Genomic DNA, 5,917 nt, shown 5'->3' on the forward strand with positions numbered 1-5,917 from the left:
AAACAGGAATGATAAACATCAATTTATTTTCATCAATTTAATTTTAGGTATTGTGAAGCATTCAGGTTTTCTGGCTGGCACCATAAAAATGCCAACCAAAAAATTAATAGTTCTGTCACTAAAGAAGGGTTCTGCACCTCCCAGAGGATACATATTTCCTAAAATAGATATTATGTTGTATATAAATTATGTATGGCAATATAACATTTGAGCCCAATCCAAAGTTCCTTTTAATTTTCAATTGTCTTGAATAGGTTTTGGGTCAGGTTCCATATTATTTTGTATCAGATTGTCAACTGGTTTAAGTCAGAGTAGTTTTAATGACTTCAATGGAGTTATGTCGGTTTGCACCCACAGAATATTTTAACATAATATTTACAGTTCTCTAAATTTTCTTCAAAACATTTTATAAACATAATCAATGAGGTCTCATCACAAGTTTGTCAAGCACATACAATAAAGAATATAACAAATATACTCTCTCTAATTTGTGTAACATTAATTCAGGCAGTTCCTAACTTCTGTGTGCTTGGCTTTGCACAATTAAGGTTCTTTTGATGTAGTTTTTCTGTGAGTAATACCTAATATAGACAACTGTTATCATTAGGAAATATGAATGAATCCTATTTTGAGGGCAATGGGGAATTTTTGGTGTATACAAGTGACATCACAACACACAAAAGTAATGTCCCAGAGACCTGTGTAATCATTAACATCTTGAAAAGGAATTATAGCTATGAAATTCAAAGTTAGTCTTTCCTGTATTTTCTCCAATGTCCCTTTTCTTAGTGCAGACTATGTATATTTATTTTATCCTAGATATAAAGGAAAGAAAAAGAATAGGACATTAGTGACATAAAGCTTCCCATAAGGGGACTAGACAAGCTAAGGGTTTGATCCTGCACTTACTGCAGTCACTGGCAAAACTACTCATGGTGGATGACTCGTACCATCTTCCCTTCTCTCCTTGTCACTGACATTCTGTCTCATTGCTCTACATTCTCCTTCTCTAAATCCTCAATTCTCCTTTCTTCCCTTGTTTTCTGTCTTTTCTCTTTTCCACTTCTGCTGTTTTTCTAGCTACCTTGGATAGCTCCCTCTTCTTCCCCAAATCCTACCTCCATCCCCATTCCAAATACTTCTTTTAACTCCTGCCACATAAGTTTTGTTGTCTTCAAACATCATGGTTTCTCTCACATAATGACTGGTGTTCTGTGTAGTATTTGGAAAGTCCTGAAGGTGCGTAATTGAATAGGTGGATGTAGTATAGAAGTATGTTGGTGCAAACAGTTCAATGACTACACAGAAACATTGTTCCCCACTTCCAAAAAATATAGCTTTTACTCTCATTTGGTAGATGGGATTTAAAATTGGCTGTGGAAGTTGGAACTTGCTATCCAGTCTCTTCTGAAGTGCTGCCCTTCATGAATATCTAGGTATTATATTTCTTGTGTCCTTTTTATGAATATTTGGGTAACTACATTTACTTGCACAGATATTTGTTAAAGGGAAATTTCAGAATTATAAGCATATTCATAGAAGCCAAATTCTTAATTCATACTAGAAGTGTTTTCACGCTCACCCAATCAGGGAATAGAAAATCACATTACATATCTGACCAGTTATAATTACTTAGCACAAAAACTTTAGCATATTCATGAAGCTTCCATAAAGTAATAAGCTCTAAAATGATATATGCCAAGTAAATTTGAAAAAATAAATAAATACGTTCTAATGAAACTGCAGTCTATTTACAGATACTCTGTAAGTCAATAGAAAGGCTAAGTAGATTTGATAAATTAACTGTGAACTTTTTAACACTGTTCTGGTTTCTAATATGACTTAATGGCTTGGCCTGGTATATGGTGTATTAGTTACCGTAAAAGATTTGTTCTATAAAAGATGGACGGTTCTTTTGCACAAGTTCCCAAAGCTAAATGGTACTGGCCCATGATCTGTGGATTACTGAATAAATATTTATTTATTCTGAAATAATCATTGTAGATTTATCATTGATCATATGACTTTACTGCAGTGATCCTTTGATAAAGGAAATATAAAAATAGCAGCCTTCTCAAACTTCCATGACAATTTCAATTCAACTTTCTCTTTGCAACTGTCATCCATGCCATATAGGCAGGCCATTTGTACTTCATGGTAAATTAATTTGCATCACATTTGAGATTATTATGAAACCCATAAGTAATATGACTTTTTAAAAAGAAGTCCATATAAATGAAATTTTAAGTTGCATTTATTAGATAAGATGACTGGTTCTTCAGCTGTCCTGGGATGTAAGAATGTAAAGAGATCCTTTACTCTGCAGTGCAAGCTACCTGCTACTGTTTCCTGGCATAGACAGAAATGAAGTGATTAAATCAGAGAAGTATTCATGAACTTTTGTGAGCCCAAACTCATTTCATTAGATCTCTGATTTTGTCTGACTTAAGACTAACACAGCTAACTACCTCTCTCAGCTTAGAACGGAGGGGCCAGTAAACAGTATTTTGGCTAAGTAGGCTCATCCCTTCAGAAGGGGAAGGAACCTATGCCAGCCAGAGAGCTGCTGAGCTTTCTCATCTTGTCTTCAGTGCTGCCGAGAAAACATCAAATTGCTTAGGGACACATCCTTATAGCTTTGCTGATATTGGGCAGGTCCACTGATATCAGTGAGATAATCTACATCTTCACTGACTGCCTATCTTGTATGCATACCAGCCCAGCTGTTGGCTTCTTTACTTTTCATTCCATCCAACTGCTGTAACTTCCTTAGCCTGACGAAGGGTTTTTGAACCCGAAAGCTTACTGAAATTTTTTTTCCCCCCAACTACTTAAGTTGGTCTAATAAAAGATATCGGATTCACCCAAAGAACCTCGTCTGCCTTGTGTAATAAGGGACTAGTTGGCATAAAGCATTTTGCATATCTCCTATATTATGGGGTTCTAGTTTATCACTAGAACTCATAACTGATACTACAATACAAACCATAAATGTAATAACAGAACCTGGTTTTTAGTTTCTAGAGCCCTTTAAACTTGCAATAGAATCTCTATTACAGCAGGAAGAATAACTGAGTTTCCCAGTCCCAAGCACTATATCTTATTCTTACCCTTCCGAAACCACAGATGCATGCATTCACATAGAAATAGCGTAAGATTGCTAAAAAATGCTTTCTGTGTAGATCTTCAAGTTATAGATCTTTTCCAGGATGTTAAACAAATTCCAAACTGTACAAGGTAAATTCTTTAAAATGTAATTCATGTGAAATGATAAATAGTGCAAGTGGGTAAGTAAATGCCTCCTATATGATAGAGAAAGTTATTACAAGTGAAGGGGGAAAAGTTTAAGATTTTTGGTGAGTTTTACTCTATCATCATAGAGATGGGTGGGTATTTTTTCCAGCTTACCTATCTTCCTTAGTATATTGAAAATATCACTAAAAAGGATAACATTATCAAATAATAATAATTTTTGAGCATCGGAACTTTCTAGTATATAGAGTTTAACAGTTTTAATGGTATTTTGAGTAACTAGCAGCATTTGTTATCTGCCCTTCACCATGTATACTTTTCTAAAACAGGCAAAATATTTTTTCTATTATCAAAATATTCTCTGAATGAAGTTTTCCTATTTATTAAATGTTATATTCCTCCTTCAAACTAACTGTATAAAGAAAAAGGTTATTTCCTAATTTTACATTGTGTTTTAGTATGCAGAAAACCAATATATATGCAATTTTAATGTTGAAAGGCTTGCAGTTCTGAAACCTGTGGTGTTCTGGTATATTGCAAACATTCCTCAGGCTGTAATAAGGAGATGACATTTTATTATGACATGTAATGCAATTAAACTCTTACAGAGGTTCTTTGTTGTCCTGGTATATGATAAATTATCATCTCCAAGAAACATTAAAAACATAGCAGGGATTATGAGGCTTGTTTAATAAGAAACTTGGTTCTAAAAGGTTAAGATAGTTTGATATAAAACTCATTTACTCTGTTAATATAATGCCATTTTTAACTGCTCAAAATGTTCTTAGGTTCTAGGCTGCTGTTAATTATAATACATAGGTGGAAGTTTCAAAAGTATAAAGGGCACCTAGGTATGCAGTTCCCTTTTAAAGTGGATGAGAGCTGACTATTTACTTTCTGGATTAACCTTAGAAAAATATGCTCCAAAATTCCTACCTTACCAAACCCCTATGAGATGCCCATGAACTGCACTGCAAACCTTGCCTTGGAGTGAACAGCTATTTTTTGTTTCACAGAGATGAAACCATAAACTTTATTTCTAAACATATTTTTGAAGCTAGTATGTGAAAAGGAATATTGTTTGGTACTCTTTCTATAACTAGGAAATAATAACTATTACAGCCTATAAAAATGTACCTGACAACTGTGTATAAGTAAATCACAGTAATAGTACACTAAGAGTACATACACATATCACCCTCACCAGCCAGATTATTTCAAAAGCACTCAACATCCAGCTTGTTGAACTCTTTAAAAAATCTGGCTGCTTATTTTGGTGCCAAACTGAGTGTTGCACTCGTGTCAATCCAGCCCTTGAAGGACAATACACGCACAGACACACAGAGACACGAACTAACTTTTGCCTGCAGACTAGTTCATAAAAAGCAATAGGGGAATTACAAACTACTAAAAATTCCCTTTAGCAAACACCTGTAAACAAACTAGTCATTAATCTCACCACACCGAAAAGTTAGGCAACAAAATAGTAAAGCAAGTCTCTGTAGCAACAACAAAATAAAGGATGCTCTCCTCATCCGGTGAGTCATAAAATAATCATTCAGAAGAAAATAGGTGGGAGATGTGACAAAAACCATATCCCATGTAATAATATCTTTACATGTGTCATGCAGAACTTCAGCACCTCCCTTGTGATCACATACTTTGGATATTCATGCCATTCATTCTTTTTCCTCAAGAATTTGTGAGGGGACAAACTAAAGGGATGATCCTGTTTCTACAACTGGAATCCATTTAAAACCTCTTTACATGGGAACTGAAGGGCACAGGGGATTGATGAAAGAACAGCAGAATTTTTCTGTTGGTCAAGCCATCAAAAATGATCTCAAACTATTAACCTAAAGCTAGTCGGTGGCCTGTGTTCTCCGTGCACAGATGTCCAGATCCAAAATAACACCCCTCCAGTTTGCTGACAGCCTCAGCCTACAACCCAAAGATCAAATAAGCCATTCAGAATAAACACCTTGCTGTCTCCTAGAGAAGATCTCTCTTGTCAGCAAGGAGGTGCTCTGACAGGTTAGCATGCAAATGAAAAGCTTGTAACTGCTGCCAGAGAAACATTATCTTTGTTTTTTTTCATTGCTGGCATCTATCAATCTGGTACCTTTGCATATTTTTTCATATGAGAAAAAAAAATAGGGGGCCTACAATTGCTTTGTTACATGGTTACAGAGGTTTGTGGCACAGATCCTTGAAACTGCAATGGAGACATCTTTTAAAGGCAGAAACGTGGAGCAGATAAAGCCGGTATGAAATCTGAGGGGTGTCCTTGGCTTGATCCCCCCTGACACTCCGATTGTGAGGCAGAAAGTGGGACGCGCTGCTCGATTTGTATGCGTTGTGTCTGTCTGCATGTCTGCATGCTGTATCTCTCTGCACCTATGATTTAAGGAGCCCGACAGAAACGCTGAAGCCGTGACTTCCCTGTAAGCCGGCTGGGAGCCGGAGAAGATGGGCTGCCCCATGCCAAAGCCCTTGTGCCTGACAAAGCCCCAACCCTCCTTAGGTGAAGCCGGACATTTCCAGCGCCCGAGGATTTCCCAGGAGAGCGGGCGGGGGCGGCTCGGGGATGCCTGGGCCGCAGGAGGGCGAGGAGCGGAGGGGCTGACGGAAAGGGAAGGGGGAGGCGGTGCTGCCCCTGCTGGAG

Source organism: Alligator sinensis, unplaced genomic scaffold, assembly GCF_000455745.1.
Source record: "Alligator sinensis unplaced genomic scaffold, ASM45574v1 scaffold392_2, whole genome shotgun sequence".
Taxonomy (NCBI): domain Eukaryota; kingdom Metazoa; phylum Chordata; order Crocodylia; family Alligatoridae; genus Alligator; species Alligator sinensis.